This window comes from Schistocerca piceifrons, chromosome 7 (genome assembly GCF_021461385.2).
Source record: "Schistocerca piceifrons isolate TAMUIC-IGC-003096 chromosome 7, iqSchPice1.1, whole genome shotgun sequence".
In the NCBI taxonomy this organism is placed as follows: domain Eukaryota; kingdom Metazoa; phylum Arthropoda; class Insecta; order Orthoptera; family Acrididae; genus Schistocerca; species Schistocerca piceifrons.
Window position 1 is genome coordinate 353,588,266 of NC_060144.1, and position 15,349 is coordinate 353,603,614.

Sequence of the window (15,349 nt, forward strand, 5' to 3'; positions counted from 1 at the left end):
TACAGTGTAGTGGTTTCTAATCGTAACATTATTCTTATCTTGCCAAAGCTGTTTAATTTCTTTCCACACGTTGTCTTTGTTTTGTTCTTGTGCTATGTCCTGTAATGACGATGAAATAAAGTTTTCAAATGCAACTTGCTGAATGTACATGACACTGAAATTTGTTTTGCAGAAGTTGGTTGCTACGTCTTGCTGATTGTTGCCGAGAGAACGCGATAGTGCGTCTGCTACAACATTTTGTGTGCCGGGAATGTGAACAATCGTAAAATTAAATTCCTGTAAATACAGCTTCCATCTACTTAATCTATCGTGAGTGAATTTGGCTGAAAGTAAAAATTGTATCGCTCTGTGGTCTGTGTAAACTGTGGTATGTCTGCCGTAAAGAAAATGCCTAAATCTCGTAAAAGCCCATACAACACATAATGTTTCCAGTTCTGTAACGGAATAATTTCGCTCAGCAGGTGACAAAATGCGGCTTGCAAATGCGATGTTTTTAATTACTGTAGAGCCATCTTCTTCTATTTCCTGAAAAATGTGTACGCCTAAAGCGGTGTTGGAACTGTCGGTAGCAATGGAAAAATTTCTGGTAAGATCTGGGTGCGATAAAAGTGGAGCATTCAACAAAGCATGTTTCAGATAACATTCTCGTGAACAAAATTCTGCGTGTCAAAAGTAATGTTTGCGTTACTGTAATATGCAATCTGTGCTGTATCTGGTTAAAATCTATCGTACGTCCTGTTATTTACGGGAGGATGCTGTGGCATTTCGACTATTTGAACTGCTCTGTTATTTCTTACTGACGTATTACGCTATCGATGACACCTATTGTCTGTTTCATTCATCATAATATGTTGTTGCTGATGTTGCTGCTCATAAGATCGACTGTTATTAAATGTACGCTGAAAATTGTGCTCATTATTTTTTTTACGTCTGTCCTAATAGTAATTTCTATACGGCGCATTGCGATACGAGTTGAAATAGTGTGTTATCTGTACGTAGTTATTTCTTTGCTGCCATGCGTTACTATTTGTTGGAGCTGGGACTATACGTGCACGCGGCGAAACATTAAAGTTTGGTTGACCTTGTAGACTGCATTGTTGGTTGGGCATGCTAAGCGGCTGACTTTCATGCTGCTGTGGTGAAAAACATCTATTGTTACAAAAATATGGTTCCTATTGCTGATAATTTTACACATACTGATGATTACGATTTTATCTGTTATTAAAATTACGGCGGTAGTTGCCATTACGGGAGTGCCTACTGAAAATTGTCACATTCGGTAAAATATTTGTCATATCCGGTTTTCATTACATACGTTTCTTAATACTAGGTAGAGCAATAGTTAAAGAGCAGTTTGGATAGATATAAAGGATAGTAGAAGAGAAGGCAGCAGTGCAGAAAACTAAAGATGAAACAGCACTACTACAGCTCGGGGCCCTATGCTCGCTACGGCACATATTCATTAAAGCGTAATGAATCCCCTGAGGTCTATTACGCACTGCAAATAAATTTTAGCTTTTGCGTTGCAAGCAATAGCAGTAAAATTCCAGAAGTAAAACGCTGTATTCTTGCTAATTCCAGTTTCTGCATAATACGTAATGCTGATGAAAATACAATAGCAAATTGTCGCCTCTGGTTCAAAGCTAGTTTCTCCATTACAGATAATAGCGGTGAAAGTACAAAAACAAATTGTCGTATACAGTGCAAAGCGTGTATCTGTACGCTGTCATTATTAAATTCCTTAGATTTTCTTACAAATACAAATTGCTTATTATCAACGCTCTCGTCACTGAATTTAAGAACACGTTCAGGTTTGTGTGAAAGTCTGTTCGTCTGTGTCGTTTCGTACTTCAAGTTACGTAGTTTTTCAGATTTTAAGTCGCGTGGCTTTTCGGATTTTACGTCTCGTAGTCTCTGTAAATTACTCACATTATACGCGCTGCGTGAGTCTGACACATGTTCATAAAGTGGCATCTGTTGTGGTATGTTATTAACTGAAGTGTTTTTCATCTCTGTTACCTCTTGTTGTAGATTTGACAACTTCCTACGTAACGTGTTGTTAGATGAATCGATCTCATTAATTGTCTGCTGTAAATTTTGAAATTCAGGCGTTTGGATAAATGAAACCGGTGCAGTATCGTCTGATTTATTGTCATTAGTATTTTCGATAGCATCAATACGACTGGCCAATTCATCACATTTTTCAGTCAGTATTTTAACCTGATCATCGGTTTTAGAATCAGACGCATTAATCTGTTTTTGCAACTTGCGCGTAATTTCGCTCAGTTTTTTAACATCACCTTTGATAACATCACAATCCTGTGTTAGATCTAATTGTTCGAATCTATCTGTCACTGTTTGAATATTTACTGTGTGTGTATCTGTTTTTGATTTAAGGTCAGAAATTTCATCCCGTAATTCCGCGTTCAATTGTTCTATGGTATTAATTTTGTCGGACACTGTAGTAATATTATTGTCTACATACGTCTTTGCTTTCGCGAACATTTTACGTTTGTCCTCTTGTCTTTGTGCAGTGATTGTTTCCATGACTTGTCGTTTTACTTTGTTTTGATCTTGAATAAATCTGCGGAAACGCGTATCACTGTTCTGTATGTGCTGACTAAAGCGCTCGTTAATCTGAGTGTTCTGCTGTTCGAATTTCGCGTCTATCTTTGCGTCCATAGTGCGCGAAAGTTCTACCGTCATTGCTTTAAACTCGTCCCGTAATTGCGTCGCTTTTTCAGAGCATTGTTTAGCGACTCCGCTAATTTCGTCTCTGAGTGTTTCTGTTGCGACTGTTTGCATTTCTCTTAATTCTTGCGCAACAGACTTAATTTCTTCGCTATTTTTTTGTGAACAAGCCTCAATTTCCACTCGCAACTGTTCCTTAGTGTCATGGCACTGCGCGGCAACGGCTGTAATTTGTTCACTAAGTTGTTTGAAATTTTCGTCATTATTGTCAAGTTTTTCATTTAAGTGTTTGTTATCTTCCCTAAGTTGTTTGACCTGTTCATTGAGTTGTTGTTTGAGATTTTCGTTATCTTGTTTGTTATCTTCCCTTAGTTTGTCTAATTTTTCGTCATTTTTATCAAATCTTTCATTAAACTGTTTGAAATTTTGCCGCAAAAATGCCATAATTGGATTCGACTCAAGGTCAGCATTTCTATTCTCTGTGCTGTTCAATAGTGGATCTGGAATTGTTTCACTTTCTGTAACCATTTGGTCATTTTGAAATTTACAAAAAGGTTTGTCAGTCAAATGTATACTAGCAGTCATTGTTTCGGAATTATATAAATCTGTCCTACTTTGTGTGATCTGTTCATTTTCATTAGACAAATTTGTCTGTACATTACTTGAGTTTTCCGAATCGGGTGTGTTAAGCTCGGCAGCGCTCATTGCAATAGAGCGTCCCGCGTCATCAATTGTCGTCAAATTAACAGACGAGACAATTGAGTTCGTTTGTTCATCATTAAGGTAAAAGGCATCATTAGTGGTTGGAATGCACTGATTGTTAGTGAACGCAGGATTGTCATCATTACATTGCGTGTCACATGTCCTATCGGTAAAGTTGTTTGAGTCGGTAGTTTCATTCAAAATACTTCGCGATACACTATTCACAGTCTTTCGCGGCATTTTAACAATAGTCAAAATTATTCACAAAACAATTAAGCACATATGCAAAAGCAACACACAAATACAACAAAGCACAAATTGCCGTTGACCTGTAGAGAGAAAGTCACAATATTATTAAAAGCGTAGCGCCAAATCCTAATTATATCTAAGCAAATAAGAGCAGATATCTGACTGTTGTTCAAAAGACTCTCAACGAAATACGATCCTGGCAGGGTCGCCAAGTGTAACCTCCCCACCGTAATTTTAAAAGAAAGAGAAGCAATACTTAATAGAAATGGGAGCCAAGTGTAACCTCCCTACAAAAATTTAAATGAAAGAAAAAAGGACGATACTAATTAGAAATGCTGATGGACATGGCTCTATGAGTAACCTGCCCACAATCAAATGTACTGACAATGGCAACAAATGTGTGAAATTCGCAATCTGACTCAAATATAAATCCTTCAAAAAATTAAAGTCCATTCAGTGACAAGAAAATTCAATTAAACCGAAATATCGGTCTTTGGCCCTGTGTAAAACAATCAGAATTAAAGTCTTACCTCAGAATAAATAGATGTCACATATCTGCTCTTGTTGTTGCGCACTGCTCGGAGGAACTGCATTGCAAATAATAATATTCTCTTTTTTTTTGTGATTCTAGTGAAATTTTTTCTTCAAAAGAAGTGGAATGAAATGGGAAGTGCAACGAGATCTTTAGTTCAATAAAAAATTAAATTTTTGAAAAAATGCTTTTGAAATAAAAAAATTATTATTGGGAGACTTGTTGGAGAATAATTACAGTAAATAAAATTTTTCATTATCTAATGATTATATTAATTAACAGTATACCTTATTCCTCATCTTGACCAGTGTTGCCGACCGCCTACATCACACAACCGCACTGGGCTGCTACTACTGACCGACCGCTCTGCATGACGACTACAGACAGAGTACTGCTCTTAACTAGACAGAGCTACAGACTCGCAACGACTGCTGACAGACTCACAACGACTGACTGAGAACCGCTCTGCATAGCGACAACTAACTCGCAAAGACAACTACTGACTGAGAACCGCTCGCAACACTCGCGCGGTCAAGCGCATACTCTCTGGTCACAGATGCTACAATGCCTCGCCATCGCTGCTGCGTTACATACGTGTTTCAGTGTTTACAAGGTGTTTTCACAGCCAACTTTAGCAAATACATGTTTTCAATGTCAGATCTGAAATCAACATAAAAATGCATTACATTATCTCATGCAAACTGAAACTAAGGAATCAGGGCACTATTAATGTAATTTGCTTGAATTGTTGTCTAGCATTCCAATAACACAGCACCCTTTAGGCACCCTATACGAGGCGAGTAGACAGCAATTCTTTGTTGATGGCGCTAAGCTGCCCTTCCTGGTCTGGTTCAGCTGTCCGTATACAAATACCATATGGGGTAAGCTGTGGCTGCTCATGACATTTAGTGATCTAGCGTTCTCTTTGATCATGTACAGTGCTTATGATCATCGCTAGAATGTAAATTTCTTTTGTGAGCCTGAGTAGCTTATTACAATCAACAAAAGGATCACATTTTAACTGTGCATCTCCACTAACGACTGGAACTTGTCTCGCTGATGATGGTGAGGTGACAATGAATTTACCAGCAGATGCACATCCAAAGCTATCTTTGCTATGTGTGCTTGTTGGAGTAGCTTCGTCAACAGTAGCTCTGATCTTCCATTGTCTGATTGCTAGTGATGCAAGAAGTCCAATCCAAGAGTTATATGACAATATTCTGTTAAAACGACGAATTCGGAGGGTTCTGTTCTGTCATAATAGTTATTCTCGCAATAAATGTTCCTGTCGACCGGACGTGTTTCCCGTTTACGAACTTCAGCACGATCACTTTCGTATCGCGAAACGACGTCTTCTTTAGCTGGCGATGAGCTAGAAAAAGAAGCTCCTGGCCCAACTAGCACCTGGACTTCATGACTGTCGATGATGATGTCAATGAGATTTCACATCACCATGGTAACTGTCGTCCATGGAGGATTTTCATCCGTGGCGGCCTCAATTCAACAGATGGTCGTTTCACTTAATGAATTTGGGTGATTACCTATGCACGGAAATGTACATCCGTACAGAAATGGGGAATGGTTTTGATGTATTGAGGAGCAACCTCGTCCAGGTTATGGTGACGAGTTTCGTCCAGTTGACTATTATCGCCTGAAGTTGTTTGTTGTTGTGGTCTTCAGTCCAGAAACTGGATTGATGCAGCTCTCCATGCTACTCTATCCTGTGCAAGTGTCTTCATTTCCCAGTACCTACTGCAACCTACAGCCTTCTGAATCTACTTAGTGTATTCATCTCTTGGTCTCTCCCTATAATTTTTACCCTCCACGCTGCCCTCCAATACTATGTTGGTGATCCCTTGATGCCTCAGAACATGTCCTGCCAACCAATCAATTCTTCTAGTCAAGTTGTGCCACAAGTTCCTCTTCTCCGCAATTCTGTTCAATACTTCCTCATTAGTTATATAGTCCACCCATCTGATCTTCAGCATTCTTCTGTAGCACCACATTTCTAAAGCTTCTATTCTCTTCTTGTCTACACTATTTACCGTCCATGTTTCACTTCCATGTATGGCTACACTCCATACAAATACTTTCAGAAACGACTTCTTGACATTTAAATCTATACCTGATGTTAGCAAATTTCTCTTCTTCAAAAATGCTTTCCTTGCCATTGCCAGTCTACATTTTATATCCGCTCTACTTCGATCATCATCAGCTATTTTGCTCCCCAAATAGCAAAACTCATCTACTACTTTAAGTGTCTCATTTCCTAATCTATTCCCTCAGCATCACCTGATTTAATTCGACTACATTTCATTATCCTCGTTTTGCTTTTGTTAATGTTTTTCTTTTGTTTCCTTTGCTGTTAGATAAATATACAGATTGAATAACATTGGGGAAAGGCTACAACCCTGTCTCACTCCCTTCCTAACCACTCCTTCCCTTTCATGCCCCTCGACTATTATAACTGCCATCTGATTTCTGTACAAATTGTAAATAGCCTTTCGCTCCCAGTATTTTACCCCTGTCACCTTCAGAATTTGAAAGAGAGTATTCCAGTCAACATTCACAAAAGCTTTCTCTAAATCTACAAATGCTAGAAAAGTAGGTTTGCCTTTCCTTAGTCTATCTTCTAAGATAAGTCGTAGGGTCAGTTTTGCTTCACGTGTTTCAACATTTATACGGAATCCAAACTGATCTTCCCCGAGGTCGGCTTCTACCAGTTTTTCCATTCGTCTGTAAAGAATTCGTGTTAGTATTTTGCAGCCGTGACTTATTAAACTGACAGTTCGGTAATTTTCACATCTGTCAACACCTGCTTTCTTTGGGATTGGAATTATTATATTCTTCATGAAGTCTGAGGGTATTTCGCCTGTCTTATACATCTTGCTCACCAGATGGTAGAGTTTTGTCAGGACTGGCTCTCCCAAGACTGTCAGTAATTCTAATGGAATATTGTCTACTTCTGGGGCCTTGTTTCGACTTAGGTCTTTCAGTGATCTGTCAAACTCTTCAGGCAGTATCATATCTCCCATTCCATCTTCATCTCTTGCTCTTCCATTTCCATAATATTGTCCTCAAGTACATCGCCATTGTATAGACCCTGTATATACTCCTTCCACCATTCTGTTTTCCCTTCTTTGCTTAGAACTGGGTTTCCATCTGAGCTCTTGATATTCATACAAGTGTTTCTCTTTTATCCAAAGGTCTCTTTAATTTTCCTGTAGGCAGTATCTATCTTACCCCTAGTGATATATTCCTCTACTCCCGTACATTTGTCCTCTAGCCATCCCTGCTCAGCCATTTTGCACTTCCTGTCGATCTAATTTTTGAGACGTTTATATTCCTTTTTGCCTGCTTCATTTGCTGCATTTTTATATTTTCTCCTTTCATAAATTAAATTCAATATTTCTTCAGTTACCCAAGGATTTCTACTAGCCTCGTCTGCAGTTAACTGGTATGGATAGGACTCTTATGACGGTTGACATCTTGTGGAGTAACAGTCGTCGAACACTTGTCTTCTTTCTCTGCACTAGTGCACGATGTGTCTAGGGCACTCAACTGAGTACAGATTCGCGTGTTGTTCTCCGTTCTCCGTAAGTCAGTTCTTCTGTGGGGCCTTGGTTGTACTTGGCTTGATTAGATACTGGGTTGTCGTTTGGCTTCGCCAGCATAAACCAGAGTTGGTCGAGTCCATTATTCATTTCGCTTCTAACCGGCGGGGAAGACTGCTGCCAAAGATCCGTAAACATCTAACTCCTGACAGATGGGGTCGACGTTTATAGCCGCTATCTCTTGTGTACTCGTTGCGACAGTTCTTGTTCCCATAAAATGTTGTATCTCTTTCCTTACAATGCAGCATATGAAAGAGGCGAGATCATGGTGATATTCCACAAATGTCATAGATACCGCATTAGGGATCAGTCACACCTCTTTCGTCTGACTTTTTTTGTTGCATTTCTTTGACGCATTGGCACCACTAGATGAATTATTATTATTATTATTTCTAATTACTGTGTCAGTTACCACAAAGGCTTCGTACATGTCCTTTGCAACTCCTTTCATCAGTTGCGAGATTCCGTTGGCTTCTGTCATAATAAGATTCACAATGTTGCAAAGGGCCAAAACATTCAGTATGTAAAACTGTGTCGTTTCGCCATGACATTGGGGTATGTTCTTCAGTTGTTCTTCTACTAAATGGATTTACTGTTGATTGCCACCAATGTTTTATTCCGTTTTGCCTGGAATTTATCCCAGCTATCGAACTTATCCTCGTTGCCTTCGAAACACTGCTGAGCTGTGATGTCCGAATAAATGTACACATTTGCCAGTCACACCATATCATCCCACCTGTCGTATTTGGTGACTTTGTTGAATCTTTTCACCTATTTCGTCGGGTCCTAACCAGTATCTCCAGAAAACAGATGGATGCCGGATGCCCAGCTGACTTACTGCTGTTTTGGAACCTAACTGCCTCCTGAACACACGAGTCTGAGGAATAATGTATTGCTCGTATTCCGGTGCCTGTGCGTGTAGCGATGATTTTTAGTTAATTGGAGTCACGGTGATGTAGACATTTTGAAATACGAAGCATCTACGCCGAACGATGTCAGGTGAAACGCAAAATGGAGTCCAAATTTGTAGGAAGGGTCTTGAGTGAAGACAACACTTAGAACTGAAAGCACGTTCATTAATGACACCAATGTAGAGTCGGAACAGAACTAATCTTCTGGGTGGAGAGTGTTGATGTTTATTCAAATATTCCAGAATATTATTACTTATACAAACATTAAATATTCCAAAATATACAAACATTGGAATGGGCAGTCTGGTTTGAACTTGCAACCCCTAACCACTACACTACATTATACTGCTTGTGCCACAATTCTAGGATATTTACAGGATGGTCGGATACAGTAGGAAAAGCTTGCAAGGCTAATGCAGGGTAGGCTGTACTGTGAAATAATTGTTAAAAAATCGTTTCTGAGTTACTTAGCAATGAATTTAGCCAATTAGGCTTAGGCGCCCAAATTCAAGCTGCCCGCCAGTTACAGTTGGTTTCAGTTGCCCTCAGTAGCGTAGATGGTAGCGCATGTCACTGCTCACCCCTTGGCTCATGTTCAGTTCTTACTACCGTGTCATGTCCAGTTTTTGATTCGCTCACTTGTCAAGTTTTAGGAAACCAAACCAAGTACTCGTTTGGCGACACCGTCTCTGGCGGGTCACTTGAATTTGCGTGTGCAGCAGCCTGATTGGCTAACTGCAATCCTAATTGGCTCGGAAACGGTACAACGTATCGAATTTTTTTCTTAACAATTATTTTTTCTTAACAATTATTTTTCATCACAACCTACCCTGCAACACCCTTACAAGCTTGGCATACTGTTTCTGACCATCCTGTACGTTGTGGCATGACAGTCATATAACGCCGTGTGATATTTGATTATTTTTCAGCTTATTTCTTGACTAGTTTTCAGGAGAGTATATGGCTTGCCAACTCAGGAAGAATGTCTCAAAATTTATTGTTAGAAACGATTTGGGCTACGTGTCCAGGGTGCGGTTTGGCTTGAACACTGGAGGTCAGACACAGTGTCTTTAGAGAAGGGATGTGGTTCCCCAGGGGACTGTTGTTTGCGAAAGTCAAGTTCAGTAAACCCTTACTCCGTGGTTCGTTGGCAAACGCTTATGGCTTTTTTCTTTGAAGGCAGTCTGCTACTAAGCCAAAAACAGTATATTTCTACCGGGTTCCCCTCCGTTCACGTAAATAAAGCCAAATTCTCGGTAGTCACTTTGACATTAGCTGGAAGTGCTACCCTCCACATTAAGTTTTTCAGAAGGTAGGGAGTTGGGTTTGATACTGCCGAAGCGAAGGCCTTTGGGGTGACACCTTCTGGAGCACTGGTGACCTGAGGTTCTCAGGAGGCATCTACTTTCTGTCGCCATCTCAGCCCTCAGACGTGCGGAATGGCGATGATCGGAGCAAGTTTGCTGACTTCGGAGACTTGTAAGTGTCCCTCTTTTTCGCAAAAGCGTTATCTATATTGTGAGCAGCTCACAATTTTTCCGATATCACTACGAAACTTAAGTTGCTTGATTAGTTGTATTTTATTCTCGGCCATAATGGCTATGTTTGTGAACCCTGACTGTGTGGGATAATTATTTATTTCTAATTCCTGCTACCAGTCACTTTTTTATTTTATGTTTAATCTAACATAACACAACGCGCTTCGAACATGTGCTGTTCATCTTCAGGCGTTTATACATACATAAATACAGAGAAATGTTACTTAAAAATAAACAGTCTTAAACTAGATTAATCTAGAACACTTTGCACATTGTTTTTTACTGTAGCGGCTGACGTGGTATTTGGGGGGGGGGGGGGGGGGAGGAAGGGACAGTGGATGGCTAGAAATCGGAATCAGTGAAGTCTTCTACTGGATTTCTGCCTTATGGTTGACTATGTATGATATCACAGCCTGTATAGGATGCATAACTGATGTAGATCTATCTGCATCCTGCTGACTAATTCTGCCTCAGGTCTGTTGTCATTTCTTTAAATTTCTTTCAGTTCCGAATGAAGTACACCCTCCTGAGCACTTCTACTCTCTTAAATAGGTCAACATGAACCTTTCCTAATTTTTCATCTAGCTGCTTATGAGCTATTGTACACCTTTCATTAGTTTCTTTCTGACCATTCTGTAAATAAGTTATTCTAGGTTTCTGTGCTTCAGTCAGTTGCCTATTCTTAAATACTTCTGATAAAGCCTCAATTAACTAGTTTATGGCTCTTTTCACACTGCATAAGTAAAGTTGATGTTTCTAAGCGACTCGCGTCTTTCATTTTCTCAGTTTTAAAAATTTGTTAATATAATTTTTTCAATATAATTTTCGATTTTTTTGTCTTTTCACTGTTTTTTTAAGCTGCTTTTAAATTTTGCTGCTATTCTCTAAGATATTTCAGCAACATATAATCCCTGTCGCTTACATTTTCATTAGACGATTCACCTCACTCTTGTTCATCATGGACAGGTGACGTCATCTGGTTAAGTGATTGCCACTATCAGTGAAATTCTCCAACAGCCGTGTAACTAAGATATATTACTTTGACGACAACTAGTTTCGGCGTTCCATTATGCCATCCATCTTCAGGCCCCATATGCATCTCTCAAAACAAACGATAATGCCATACAGTGCCATATATCCCTGGATTTCGTGAATTCAACCGTTTCACAAGTGCTTCATTCGAAGACTTGATAGCTACCAAGTCTTCGAGTGAAGCACTGAAGACTTGGTAGCTACCAAGTCTTCGAATGAAGAACATGTGAAACGATTGAATTCACTAAACGCAGGGATATATGGCACTATATGGCATTATCGTTTATTTTGAAAGATGCATATGGGGCCTGAAGGTGGCATAGTGGAATGCCGAAACTGGTTGTCGTCAAAATGAAGTAAAATAACATCTTAGTTACACGGCTGTTGGAGAATTTCATTGATATTGACATTCACCATCACTGTCAGCAGGTACAGTGTCTGCTTTCCATTACTTCTAAACTATTTTGCACTTCTGAAATGTTTTGCAGGATATACTTTCGTCAAGTGTTTCTACACTTCGTCATGTGAAACTGACGTAATTTCGATCCCGTCTTTTATTGCACCAGTAGATTAACGTACCTTCCTATTCCTTAATAGTACAACTTTTTTATTATCGCCCATGTTTTAAACATTACTGATTTCTTATAGCTAAAATAAGCGTATTCATTATCTGCTGGCTCAATGCGGCTCTACGTCACGAGGGCATTCTGCCTTGCTCTACACTACCGCCCTAGTCGTCGCCACGCTACGCTGCTCAGCCTTTTAAAGTGATAAGATCAGACGACATATTGTATTTTACGATATAAGGTCATCTGTGTAGGCTGCATGTGCTGACTGGTCGGCTGGACGCATCCAGCGGTCACCCTACTGTTGCAGGAAGCATTGTCTGCCTCCTGTTGCCGCCAGCTGCCTCCTCCTCTCCTGCCGTGTTCGTCTGTGAAGCAATACGTTGGCGTCGTAGCAGAGTCTCGCAGTCTTCTGCTCCTCATGTCAGTCTCTTACTTGTCATCCCACATCACTGCCCTCTGCGTTCCACGCACCTCATAATAATTTACGACAGCATATACTGTCACTCAGTGTCACAAAATGTCACGTAGTATCCATCAAAAAATTTTCCAAACGTCATTGTCAGTTTTTTCTCTTCATTTCACTATTGTATAATACACCGTGCTTTTTACGGCTACAATCAAATGGGGTGAGTTGACCACTGGGGTGAAGTTGGCCAAAAAGCTCAAAAAACAATTTATGTTGAATTAGCTGTACCCGTCCACGTGTTGCCTTGGGTCAGATTAGTTAAATGGAAAAGAAAGAAAATAGAAATCACACGTTTCTAATATGTACAGGAATGGAATATACGCCCTAATCCCCACCTCAGCACTGTCTCTGTCCATCTCCTCCAATCCCTCACTCTCTCCACCTCCTCCTCCTCCTCCTCCTCCTCCTCCTGCCTCGATCATCCCCTCCTCTCTGTTCTGACCTCGAGTCTTGTTTATTGTTATTGCAAATTCAGTCCGCCCCGATAGCTGAATGGTCAGCGTGACGGACTGCTGTCCTAAGGGGTCTGGGTTCGATTCCCGGCTGGGTCGGGGATTTTCTCCGCTCAGGGACTGGGTGTTGTGTTATCATCATTTCATCCCCATCCGGCGCGCAGGTCGAACAATGTGGTGTCGAATGTGATAAGACCTGCACCAAGGCGGCCGGATCTGCCCCGTAAGGGGCCTCCCGGCCAATACGCCAAATGCTCATTTCATTTTCATTGCAGATTTAGATTCTATAGTAGTATTCCAATCATCAGCCAATAAACCAGAAAAACAACTCCAGCACATTGTTTTCATACGATTTACGTTTAAAAATATATATATTGAGAAACAATATATATGGGATAAACAAATTGTCTAATGGTTTAAATGTCCCACTGTTGTAGTTAAAATGGCTGCAAACAAAGGAAACAAAACTGCACTTTTTTACAGCATAACACAGCAGAGAATTTTCTTTCTCGCAGTCGGCTTTAACAGAACGCCTGTACATTATTGATCAAAAATGTGTATTCCATATCCATCTGAATGTATGATAGTGTACTATTTAAATTTTGAAGTCAGTCACTCAAGAACTTATCAAGATTTTTGCTAATGACATTTCAGTAATATATATTTCACAAAATGTATATTTATTTATATATTTCAAACAATAGGTATCCTATGTTTGTCCAAAAGTTTATTAGAATTACGTGTGAAAATTTGATGTACTTCTTTAGATTTTTGGTATATATATATAACCGCTGAATTCAAGCATATTACTAAGCAGAGGAAAAGAAGAAATATAGCCAGGATGTTTTAAAACCATCTCACAGAAATTCCCGAAGGAACCCAGATACACAGGATTTATGGGCGTCATAGTAAAATACAAGGTGATCAATTAGTTTTTAGTGCTAAAGAAGAAGAATGTTTTTACAGAAGTTCGTAAAGCAAATTTTTGATCACATTTTCTTGTCCTTAAAATTTATTTGTATGTTACTTTCAAATCGTATTAAAATTTAATTATTAAGCCACAGTTATTTTTCAATTATTGACAAAGTTTCAGAACAGTCACGGTCACCCTAGAGTCACAAATAATCCGCAATTATTACATAATAGACAACTTCACTCCCAGTTGCGACTGAAAAGGAATGATACAGCTGTTTTAACTTTAAGATCCGTTAGAGAAAAAAGTAGCGAAGTTCAAAAACATATTACTGCAGCTCCATACCGTTGCTCAGTACCGAAGAAAAACCATTACATTAATTTTATTGGTTTCAGGAATATTGAAGTTTAAAGTCCAAAATCAATCAACTTCATCCCGTTTGACAGAACTACTAATCATCCCTTTACATACGATCTCTGACGCTGTCCATCTTCATCTTCTCTTCAGGAATTGCCTGTTACGGTACCAATCTCTGTCGGGGTCTTCCTCTGTCTCTTCTCCCATGACACTTACAATTTCTTGCCTTTAAGGGAAGTCTCTCACTCTCCATTCTTTTAGATGTTCGTTCCATTTTCTTCTGTAGTCTCGAATTTTTCATTGAGCTAAAGATTTGCAGTTCTTCGCTGTTCAAAGGGTTATTACTGTCATAAAATCACTATTCAGTACGTACTCTGGTCTCTGGTGCTAACAGAAGATGTGTACACCAGAGGGTTATTCGGAAATTTGAGTCTGTCACATCTCGCGATTGTTCCCTGTAAACCACTCTCCTTACTTCTTCTAATGTTGTGCATTCACTGTGGTGGAGTCACTCAGTCGTGACCTCGTATAGAAATGGTGCTGTAATTGTAGTAATCATAGGAAGTCTTTAAATACTTTGCAGTAAGGAGTACTATATTTTTTTCTTTTTCAAGGTATGCCTTTTATTAATTCCCGCAGTTTTTTTTATCATAGCACTGTCAGTACCACACGTGGTGTGGTGCACGATATGTTTAATCCTAAAATTCGGAACTCACTCTCAAATTAAATCCTTAATCAGTCCAGGCTCACGTACACACCCACACTAATCACTGGCTATCGACAAAGACTTTTTTTATTTAGGGAAATAATTAATAACCGACGCTACTTTATGTTGTGGCTCCCTACAAGGAATGTCATCAGAGTTTCTGTCATCACATGAGAGCTTCTGGGCCGAGTGTTTTAGCCAATCACAGCAAGGTTTTCACATGCTACTACATACAGGGTATAGTAGAACTTTGTTTGACCAATAGCAAACAAAGACATTCTTCCCAAGCGAGTGACGCCATCGCGCATCATCCTCTTGCCCAGAGAGCAGGTCTTGTGACATATTTCACCGTACTCCAAATATTCAATATAAATACTACAACACGATTAATTTGACTTAGAATATTTGTAATGTAAAAATTTTTGTCTTTTGATAAGTATGAACAAAAAATTAATAAAATTTGAAAGCAACGGCCCCCAAACTACCGCCACCTGTCGGCTAGACCTTATACCATTATACAGGGTGAGTCACCTAACGTTACCGCTGGATATATTTCGTAAACCACATCAAATACTGACAAATCGATTCCACAGACCGAACGTGAGGAGAGGGGCTAG